Source organism: Carex rostrata, chromosome 25 (assembly GCF_964058835.1).
Source record: "Carex rostrata chromosome 25, lpCarRost1.2, whole genome shotgun sequence".
NCBI classification, from domain to species: Eukaryota; Viridiplantae; Streptophyta; class Magnoliopsida; order Poales; family Cyperaceae; genus Carex; species Carex rostrata.
Genome location: NC_135942.1, coordinates 6,250,198 through 6,261,235, shown reverse-complemented (window position 1 = coordinate 6,261,235; position 11,038 = coordinate 6,250,198). Strand labels below are relative to the sequence as shown.

Here is an 11,038-nt window from a genome sequence, read left to right as displayed (position 1 = left end):
AAACACACTCGGATTTAAGGATTCCAACTCCAGCTTGATCGTTTAAAAACAAAGGTAACCGTTCCAACTTTTCCAACAAAATAACTCATACTGAATTCGACGCTGATATCGCTACCCGTTATCAAAGTAGTAACTGAGTTTGAGAATCTGTGTTTTGTTATTGACTCAGTTTGGAATATATGTTTTTAATCTTTTATATTGGGTATAAAGGAGAATAGTTCTAAGGAATGAAAGAGAGAATGCTAAGTTAATCCTTGATTAATTATAGTTTTAAGAAAATTAAACATAATTAATCTAAGTTTTGAGTATATTGATATATGCTAAAGTTATATTGGGTAAATATCCGAGTTATTGGATTTTAAATGGTAAATATGTAATTACAAAAATTTGAATGATAAATATGTAATTTCACAGTTTTTGAGTGGTATATATGAAATTCTCCCAAAAAAAATATAGGGCAGCATTTTGTCTTAATAGTGAATAAATAATACTTTTATTCTTTCATCCTTAGAAAATTAGAGGCAAAATATTATGACAAAGACCTAAGGCAACATATTAATTAATCGGGAATAAATAATGCCTTTTTTTTCTTTCAAGTTTCAACCCGAAATTTTCTGATATTCAATGAACCATAATATTATAAAGCAATCGTAGGCGTTTTCATGTCCAATCTATTTTTTTCTAAATATGCCATCACTTGCTCATTTTCTTACTTATTTACCGTCAGAGGAGAATTTTCAATCTAAATCATACTTGTTGCATTATCGGTATTTCACACAAATTGGCCTTTGAAATTTTGTCATTTAACTTTTACAAATATGCTCAAACATTTGACTAAGGCCATATAATTTCTTTTCACTAAAATACAAAAAAAAAAAAAAACGTGCTCATTGACTCTGTTTAAACACTGCTAGAGAGACTTTTTTGGAGCAAAAATGCCGGAGATCTGAAGGAATATTCCTACGACACCACAGTGACGAATTTAATTGAAGGAATGGAGTCAATTAATTTTTATTAAAAAAAATATATCTGTATATAATTTTTTTTATATAATTTAGAGGATTGTAAAATAAAGTATCATTCTTTGTAGAATTTTTTTACATAATTGTCTTTTAATTAATGTATGTTTTGATCTCTATAGTTCGAAAATTCTGACTCTACTCATATTTTATATGGTCAGTTCAAGGTTTTAAATAGTGTTTATAGCGGCATAGCAGGGAGACAAAAAAAAAGCTTTAGAGAATAGCGCAGCTATAACGAAAGCTATTATACATAGCGCTTTTTTTCTTTTCAAAAATTTTATATTTCTACTAATAATAAACATTATCTAAAGTAAAAAAAAATCAAATTAATTAAGAAGTTCTAATATTATCTCAGAGACTAGATTTTGTTTTAATTTCTGAAGAACTCAACACACAATACATGATACAAATAATTTAATTGATATAGCCCAACGCACAATATTCAAATTTATTGATATAGCTTCTTAAATTAAAAAAAAAACTCATGTAATTTAATTTCGGTTTGGACTTTAAAGTTCATTTAAATTGCAAAATAATAATAATAAACCCATATAGCATAGCGGGCTGCTATTGCCGTTATGCGCTATAGCGGACCACTATTATCACTATAGCTGCCATAGCTCGATTAATGCAATTTTACTACGTAACTTAGCTTTTTAGGTTCAAAACCGCTATAGCTATTTAGAACACTGGGTCAGATTAATCAATGTGTAAAATTTTTCAAAGCCTGTTTGAAATATAAGAAACTTGCTTCGATCCGTACAAACTTAAGTTACACAATTCAAATCAAGTCTGATTCTGATATAAATGCGAGAGATCTTAGAAACAGAAAATCCATCGCCTTCTAGAAAGCCATAGGAAATATGAAAAGGACAGCTCATCCAGTCACGGAATCACCACATTTGAAAGGACAGGCAGTTAGGTTTCAGCTCAGGGTATAATATATCTAAATCTTATCTCAAAAAAAAAAAAAAAAAAAAAATCTAAATGTTCACGTTATAACTACTGGCGCTAGTTTTCTGTATCGGCGGGATTGATTCCATATGTGTAACGGGTGAGACTCGTAAAAATTTTGTGCGAGTAAGAATATTGAGAGCATAATATTCTCTAACAATTTGCTGAATTGAGGATGTCATTCTTGGTATATTTGCAATTTGTAAAAGGGTGCTGAAGTATTGAATGGAATGTCGAAATGATCATTCAAATTATTATTTTTTATTTTCGATTATATTGGATCTTTCTGTTTATATTTTATCCTAACATGTCGGTGGAGGGATACTTTATCTATAATCAAGGCCTTAAGGGGGATCTGGATAAGAAATACTGACAAGTGAGAAGTGTAAAAAAAGAAGAGGATTTAATGATAAAAAAACAATATTCTGATTTCTGAGCTCATTCATCTTTCTCAACAAACTAAGTCAAGAAGCATTGTACAATTGTGCTTTATAAAAAAAGAAGAAGATGAAATTACATATTGGTATTTTTGGTAATACGAGATAGGCTAATGTGCTTCCGGTAGCATATGGGCCGAAGTGCTTCCGGTAGCATATGGGCCGAAGTGCTACCGGTCCAAATTTGAAATTTCAAAATCCAAAAAGTCGATCTGAACCGTTCATCTTGTTCTCCATATTAATATGTGCTTGGAGACCAAATTTTACATTTTTCTGAAATTTTTTACTATTTATTAAGCCACTTTGAAAATCGCTGATCCAACGGTGGCTTAACAAAACAGTAAAACCGTTGGATCAGCGATTTTCAAAGTGGCTTAATAAATAGTAAAAAATTTCAGAAAAATATAAAATTTGGTCTCCAAGCACATATTAATATGGAGAACAAGATGAACGGTTCAGATCGACTTTTTGGATTTTTAAATTTCAAATTTGGACCGGTAGCATTTCGGCCCATATGCTACCGGAAGCACATTAGCCTATCTCTTGAATTGTTGTATGATATTTGATATTAGATTCGAATCGAGCTATTATTTGATATCATTGGTACTTAAAAATAAAAAATTATCACATCATCAAATTGTTATCAGAGATCACGATTAAAGTTAATTAAAAATACATAATCATATAAATTTTCTATTAACATGTGTTTTAATTTTTAAATAATTATTATTTTCATTGATATATTTGTTTCTTATAATATGTTCCCGTTGCAACGCACGGGTATGATACTAGTAAGTTAATTATAAATGTGTATATTATTTGATATTCATAATTACTAATAGATATAAAAATATATGATCACTTCAACAAAAAGAAGAAAGAAACGCAGCATAATACAATTAAGATAATCTGAATATTCACATTTTTTTGGAAAATTATGAATTATCTGAATATCCGTCTTTGTGCAGGGTGCCATTAACAAAATCACTTTTATTTAATATCTATCGACTTATTTATTTAAATAAAATACTGAAGGGAAGAAATAAAAGGAAGGATCCAAATTTCTGAGCTATGATTGACATATAATGCAACATGTAAAAATACCATCATATAACACAACAATAAAATCATATAACAAAATCGCAAAATATAACACAAAACAATGGAAAAAAAATAACATCATATCCTCAAAATAAAAAAATAAAAAAATAACCAAAACCACCAGAATTTCTGGCGGTTCACTTCCTAGAGGACTGCCAGCAATTCTGGCGGTATTCTTCCGATAGGAACTGCTAGAAAATTAGGCAGTTGGGACATTTGTGGAATTTTTTTTAGTTGAGGATATTAGTAAAAATTTCAGAATTATTTTTATTTTTTATTATGTAAGAGTTTTTTTTTATCTAATACTTGATTAATTAATAAATTTAAATATAATTAATTTATATGTTTAAATCTGATAAGCTATTACAGAAGAGGTGACTCTTTTACCTGCCATTTTGCCTCATCTTCCTTTCATTTCATTTGTATGTTCCATTCTGAAGCAATGTCTAAGTATGCTCAATTTGATATATCATATTTCCTCCCAATCAGATTATCAGATGTGACGAATCTTTGTATTGGTGTTTGATATCTAAAAAAAATTCACAAAGGTTACTTTTCAAAAAAAGATGTCTCATTTGTTTAAAATCAATCCTAGAATAATATTATTTATATGAAAGATTTAAAGTTCGAAAATTTGACTCTCATTTTACTCTAAGAAAAAATCAGATTCCCTGCAAAATAAAATAGAAAAATCAATCTTTTAATAAATTTTGTCGTACACAAGTATAATATATGGTAAAATGGACAAACAAATCAAACGATTTTATTTCCAACATGTACTCCTAGGTGGTAGAAGATCCAAATTCTTCCACTTTGATTACAAAAATAACATTTAGTTTATATTCTTTCGATAGTACAATAAGTTTTTCTCAAATAGCTTTCTTCTCTATTTGGTAACATAATTCTACTCTAAAGTATTATAATATTTTTTTAATAACAATTAATCTTGTTGATGTTATTCACATCATCATTATTATAGTTATTAGTTATTACTCGCTCCATACCTGTGTGCTTAGTGAATAGCATTTGTTTATTTTTTTAATTTGATTTTGAACTTAAAAAATATGATAGTACAACGAGGAGGTTCCAATATCTCATTATACCTCATATTTTATATCTTTATTTTCATAGTTCAAACTGTCGATCCGAATCGCTCAACATAATATCCATACTAAAATATGCTTGGGATGAAATTTTATAATTTTTTAAAACTTTTTTACTATTTTCTAAGATGGGTAGAAAATCACTGTTTTTGAACGGTCCAAAAACGGAATTTTGTACCTATCTTAAAAAATAGTAACAAAATTTCATCTCCAGACATATTTTAGTATGAATATTATGCTGGGTGGTTTGAATCGATAGTTTGAACTAGGGGTGGCAACGAGCTGTTAAAGAGCGAGCTAGGTCACACTCGTACTCGGCTTGTTGGTGTATCAAGCTGAGCGAGCGAGTTTGGATTTTAGGTCCCGAGCTAAAACTATTGCTCAAGACCGACCCGTGGCTTGTCCGAGCGAGCCGAGCTAGCTCGTTACTAGCTTGGCAGATTTATAAATTTGTATATTTTCTTTACTACTATATCTTAAATTTTTATAACACATCTTATCAATTATAGCTAAAACAAAATAAAATTTATATGGCTAATTACTGAGGAATACTCTTAATTCAATTGTAATTAAGCAAATCAACTATTGTAAATGAACTTTACAGCTAAATTCATACATACAAATATATCAAAAATCCTAAATTCATACAAACATATTCACAGAATAAATTAATGCATATACCAAATCAAACAAATTCATACAAATTAACTTAATTACTTATAATTAATTCAGACATGTTCCATACAAAATTACCAATCAACTTAAACACAATCCAAAGTGCAATTGCCATAACACTGGCTATAACATCCATAGACCATAATATCCCCAATCTGAAGTGAACGGATCTGGTTAAACTATTAAACTATGTATATTAAATAGCTCATTAATGACCGAGCTGGCTCGTGCCGAGCCAAGCCAAACTCAAACTTATTAATTCTGGCTCGAATATGTAGCGAGCGAGCTAATTTTAACTCGATCCACTAACGAACGAGCTGTTACCGATCGAGCCACTGGCGAATACCAAGCGGGCCACGAGCTTTGGTGCTACCAATTCGTTTTTCAATTTTCAAATGTCAAAACTTCGATCCGAACCGTTCAAGTTATTCTCCATATTAAATTGTGCTTGGAGACCAAATTTTATATTTTTCTGAATTTTTTTACTATTTATTAAGCCACTTTGAAAATCGCTGATCCAACGGTGGCTTAACAAAACAGTAAAATCAGAAGCCACCGTTGGATTAGCTGTTTTCAAAGTGGCTTAATAAATAGTAAAACAATTCATAAAAATGTAAAATTTGGTCTCCAAGCACAATTTAATATGGAGAACAACTTGAACGGTTCGGATCGACGTTTTAAACTTTAAAAATTGAAAAACGAATTGGTAGCACCAAAGCTTAGGAACTACCACTTTGATCTTAGCCAACCCCTCTCTCTCTCTCTCTATATATATATATATTATGTGGCACAAAACCCTTTGTATTTTCAGATACAGAGGATTTTGGGCCATAGAAAATCAATTAAAAAGTTTATGAATCAGATTCAATGATTTCGATCCATAAAAAAATTAATTTTTTATAGCACAAAATTCTCTATATCCGTAAAAAATTAATAGTTACAGATAATTTTGTACTGCAAAATTACTATCGATCGAAGTCTGTTTTTCCAATGCACGCCGCCGCCAAAATTTGTTGGGACTTCTCATCTCCGATATTGTTAATTCTCGTGCGACAAGCACAATAGACATATAATCCATTGCAATCATAGAGAAATCATTATAAATGCTTGGGTGTATGTTGCAACCGATCGAGGTATTTTTCGAATATTTTTTATATTTTTATTGTTTAATATTTTACATTAGATTCAGAAAATAAAAACCTAGCTTTTTTTTCCTATTTCGTTAAATACGAGAGCGTTTTATTTCCCATCTGGCACCTCAGATAACCGCAAATCTCAAAGTACATATTCGGCACCTCCACTTTAGCTTCCTTACAACTCCTTAACTCTCTTTAATCCACCGAACAGTAGTTCCTTAGAAGGACTTAAGACCTCCCTCTCCTTAGACAAAAAAATTAAGCCCAATCTCCCCCCTCCTTAATGGATCCTCCTCCTTAGGCCCTGTTTTGCAGATTACTGTTCACCGTGGAAAAAAAAACTTTCTCTGCAATGCCATCGTCAGATCCGGCCCCCATTTTCAAACCCGACGATGACATGGACAAGGGGCTTGGTGCTGCTGATACGATTTTTTTTTTTCGATTTGTGTTTCTAATAGCTAATATGGTAAAGTGATTTTTGAATTTTCTTTTGCGGAACTTTGAGTAAAGAGATGGTGAAGGGACAACAAAAGTTTTTTTTTTTTTTTCTAAGCTGAAGAATTGAGTTTCTTATCTTGCGAATTAACTACCTATGCTAAAGAGATGGTGAAGAAACGGCCATTTTTATTAGGAAAAATTAGTTTTATGCCACTCCAAAACATTAAAATTATGGAATTGCCACTCCAAAACTTCAAATTAGTTTTTTGCCACTCCAAAATCAATCAATTTATAAAATTGTCCTGTTTATACAGCTGATATACTTATTTAATTAAAATTATATTGAAAAATATTGTATAAAAAACGTATTTTTGTATTTCCAATTTTACCGTTAAACAGAGAAATTGGGTTCTCAGTCCCTCTATCGTCTCCCTCTTCCATTCCGTAGCACCCCTTCAATCTTTCTCTCGCTGAGCACCCCTCTATTGTCTCGCTGAGCAGTACAACGAAGGTGCAAACCCTAGCCCCGAGCACCCCTCTCCCTCTTCGCTTACCTCTCCCAACTCGCGAGGGAGAAGGTAAGATCCGTGCTTCACCTCTCCCAGGCCGCTCCTCCTTCTCTTAAGCCGCATCACCTAACGGTTTGTGCTCACCTCCTGGTCGCTCCCCCTCTCTTGGCCGGTGCCTTCAAGCAGCTAACAAATTTCGGTATCAATTCAATTTCAAAATTTTTAATGGTCTAATCTGACCCAACATGCTTGATTAAACAAAAGCACCTCAATTTGGAAATTGGAAAAAGGTAAAGCAAGGGACGAGATACCCACTCTTTATTTGTGTTATATTTCTGGATTATGTGTTGATTTATTTCATGTGATTTAATTGTTTGTGGTAATATAGGAATAGTTTTGTAATATTGCTGATCATCTACTTCTAATTTAAGGTCATTTGGATTTTGCAGATGCTAATTACAAGTTGATGATTTTTTTTGTTTCCTTTTGATGTGTTATTTCAGATTGCGGTGTTGCTGACACTTGTACCACTCTTTCCGTTCAATATGCTAAATTATTTGCTCTCTGTTACTCCCTTTAGTATTGGAGAATATATGCTAGCTACTTGGCTTGGAATGATGGTATGCTAGCTACTCTCTGTTACTCCTATTGTTGATTGGTACCAGAATGGTACCGTCAAGTACCAGAATGGACACTGCAGTAGCTGCAGGTTACATCGAGAAGTTCGTCGTGGCAGCCAGTGCGAGATGAGGTCATCCCACTTTAGTACTGGTAAAAGATATTGCCCCTGCTGACCCAAGCAAGGCTCAGCTGCTTCGGAACTTCACTGACTTGGGCTGCCGATGTGCATTTATTTTTGTTGTAACATAATAGGATGGAGTTTATGATGATGTATGCTTATAATGAGAATAACTCTTGTAATTATTGTGTAATTGAGTGCATTTCTTATTTTAGAGCAAGTAATTGAGTGCAATTTTTTTTTTAATAATGTAAAGAGAACAGCTCTTATAATTGGATGCATTTTCTCTTATAATGAAGTATGCTTATATTTTCTCTTATAATGAAGTATGCATTTTCTCTTATAATTTAACTTCCTGTGAATGGATGCATCTAGGTATTCTGGTATATTTTTGTGTTAAGCTCCAACTAGTGCTAAAGAAATTCAAATGGCTATGATTCAATTGTATTAATATAATATAATATGTAATTGCTTTTCTACTATTTTGTTGGCCTAATTTTGTACTTGTATTTGCTTGAGATGGGACAACCTTCAAAGACCTTTCTGGTACTGTATGTTTTATTGCGATTAATAAGCTGCACTTTTAATATCCTTTTATGAATAAAAAAAAGGTACTGTATTTGTTTTACAATTTAGCTCCAACTAGTGGAATTTCGTGTAATATAACTGCATGTCTATCCCTGCTTTTTGGAAAAACCTGCTGCATGTTTCACACAACTTCTCTCTTAATGTTTGCCTACACAAGAATTGAGTAAAAGCTAGCATTCCTGATTAATGGTACGGGTTCACTTTTATAAAAAATGATGCAACTGAAGAGCAATACCGATTGAAAACACTGCTGGTGGCGAAGAGGGCCGGCATGAGGTTCGGCGGAGGAGAGGTGAGGCCTGACGGAGGAGGAGATGGAATTAGTTTTAGGGTTCCCGTGATTTGGCGGAGGAGGGGGCGTGATATGAATTCGATTACTGGGAGCAAATAGAAATATCAGAGATGAATTGAGGGGTATTTTAGTCCGTATATAAATTTATTGTATTTTTCAGAATATTTTTAATTCAATATGTATATTAGTTGTATAGATGTGGCAATTTAATAAATTTCTAAGTTTTGGAGTGGCAAAAAACTAATTTCAAGTTTTGGGGTGGCAATTCTATAATTTCAATGTTTTGGAGTGGTATAAAACTAATTTTCCCTTTTTATTAATACCTTTAAAAAAAACTTAATTTTAAAAATAACCCTGCATTGGATTTTTTTTTTAAATGCCCCAACCGCCAGGCCCACCGGCGGCCCAAAACAGAAGCGGACCGCCTGTCCCACGGGCGGGTCACAGCACTAGCGGACCGCCCGTGGGACGGGTGGTCTTCTTTTTTTTTTCCTTTTTTTTTTATAGAAATCTTAGTATTTTGATTTAAATAATTTTGTGAAGAAAAAGTTTTCTTGTTTAGAGTGTATGTAGAGGTTTGCTAAAACCCGTGACGGGTTACCCGAACCCGGTCCGCCCGTACTCTCTGCCCGGGGTACCCGTACCTGAGGCCGGGTATAAACGGGTAAACGGGTACGGATATGAGACGGGCCGGACCCACCTTTTTTGAAAAAAACCCGCCCATACCCGTACCCGCCAATACCCATACCCGCCCGTTGTACCCGCCGCCCGTTACGGGCGTACCCGCCACCCGTGCCCGAACCCGTTTACCCATTTTTTTTTTTTTAAATTCGAATTTTTCAAAATTCTCCCCCAAATTCAATTTTTTTCAGATTTTTTTTGAATGCACGTTATATTCATGTATGAACTTATGGTACATATTTTTGAAAAATATTATTCAAATTAAAAATTAAAATTGTAAATGTGTTCTTAATTATTTAGATAGGGCACGTATTAAATTTTGATCAATTTAAAAAACGTTTAGCCTTCCAGCAAATTATTTTTATTTTTAACCATTAAAATTCTAATAATTTTATGATGAGCTAACAATCAAATTCCAAATTGTTCAAATATGATACACAACGTCCTATCTAAATAATTGAAAACAAATTACAATTTAAAAAATTATTATAATTTATTATAAGCAATTTATTATAACATTGTTTTAAAATTATTGAGTTAAAAAAAACCAGAAAAAAAACATAAATTTTTGAAGTAATAAATTGATTTAAGAAATTTTTGATTTATATTTTATTGTTTTAATTAGAATGACAATTTGAAAATAAAATAAAATGACTCGTGTAAAGAAATAAATAAATAGATTTGTACTTAGCCGTATAAATATACAAATTTTTGCACGAATAATTTGTATATATAAGTTACAAATTTTATTTATTTAGAAATTATAAAGATGCAACTTGATAATTTTATGTATATATATATACACTATTTGATATCGAACTATTCAGATTTTAAAAATTGAATTATAAACACGTAATAATATTCGTACGACACTGTAAAGAAAAACAGAAAAAATAGAAAAAAAAACAGGAAAAAAAACAGAAAAAAAAAACCCGGACCCTACCCGAGGTACCCGTTACCCCTATCCGAGACGGGCACGGGTATGAAATGGGTAGGGTAGAGTTTTAAAAAAAAAACCGCCTACCTGTACCCATTATACCCGAGTACCCGTCCTACCCGTTACCCGTCCCGGGTTTACCCGAGGTACCCATACCCTACCCGAGAGCAAACCACTAAGTGTATGCCAAAAAATAAAACATTTGATATATTTATGAAGTGATGTCGTAACTCTTTATAACTATGATTTTTTTTTTTTGATGAACTTTGATTTTATTTGTCAGTTGGATATCACAAGTCTAAATATAACACTAATTAAGGACTTGGCCTTTATTCAAAAAATTTCAAGTTCTGACAGCTTGTTGATCTTCTCTTTTTCCAATTTTTATAATATATGTATAATATATACATATACACATATACATAT

General features: G+C 32.1%; 1 long non-coding RNA gene across 1 annotated transcript; it reads left to right on the top strand.

Moving 5' to 3' along the window:
* Nucleotides 1–7,257: 7,257 nt before the first annotated feature.
* On the top strand, nucleotides 7,258–8,408 carry LOC144543723 (uncharacterized). The gene is made up of 2 exons (XR_013508048.1): nucleotides 7,258–7,574; nucleotides 7,879–8,408. It is a non-coding gene; the product is annotated as an uncharacterized LOC144543723 (long non-coding RNA).
* The last annotated feature ends 2,630 nt before the right edge of the window (nucleotides 8,409–11,038 follow it).